This window comes from Morus notabilis, unplaced genomic scaffold (genome assembly GCF_000414095.1).
Source record: "Morus notabilis unplaced genomic scaffold, ASM41409v2 Scaffold238, whole genome shotgun sequence".
NCBI classification, from domain to species: domain Eukaryota; kingdom Viridiplantae; phylum Streptophyta; class Magnoliopsida; order Rosales; family Moraceae; genus Morus; species Morus notabilis.
Genome location: NW_010364717.1, coordinates 77780 through 78453, shown reverse-complemented (window position 1 = coordinate 78453; position 674 = coordinate 77780).

The following is a 674-nucleotide window of genomic DNA, read 5'->3' as shown; positions in this document are numbered from 1 at the left end:
CAGGTATTTTTCGTAATTGAGTTCTTAATAAATGAATTAATGAGATTAATTTATTCGTGCATAAATTAATATAATCTATAGAGTATCTCAAAAATTTTATGAAAATTTTTGTTATACACGATCCGCCTCTCACCGCCATGCTTCCGCATCCGGATTCGATTCAGAGACGAACAAGCTACTGGCGAGAAAGTTTCCTCACAGTCAACTCCCTCCTTTTGGGTATAACCCTTAGCCACTAGCCTTGCTTTATAAGTCTATACTTTTTCATCCGCTCCTCTCTTTCTCTTGAAAATCCACTTGCATCTAATGGGTTTTACCCCTTCAGGTAGATCTACAAGTTGCCAGACTGAGTTAGAGTGCATAGACTCCATCTCGAGTTTCATAGCTGCTTGTCATTCTTCCTTATCAGAATCATCCATCGCATCCTTAAAGATCGATGGATCCTCCTTATCGTCATCAGTAGTGACGATTTGGGCTTCCCCAGTATATCGGTCGGGTAACATGCTTACCCTCCCACTACGACGAGGTGCCTTAGGAGTTTGATCAGGAACTGTAGTCTTTTCTCTGAGTGGTCCGACAACTCTTGTCGGTTGTGGTCCGATCTCATCGGAAAGTAACTCTTCCAATACTATTTTACTTCTAGGCTTAAAATCTATCATATAGTCATTGATTAA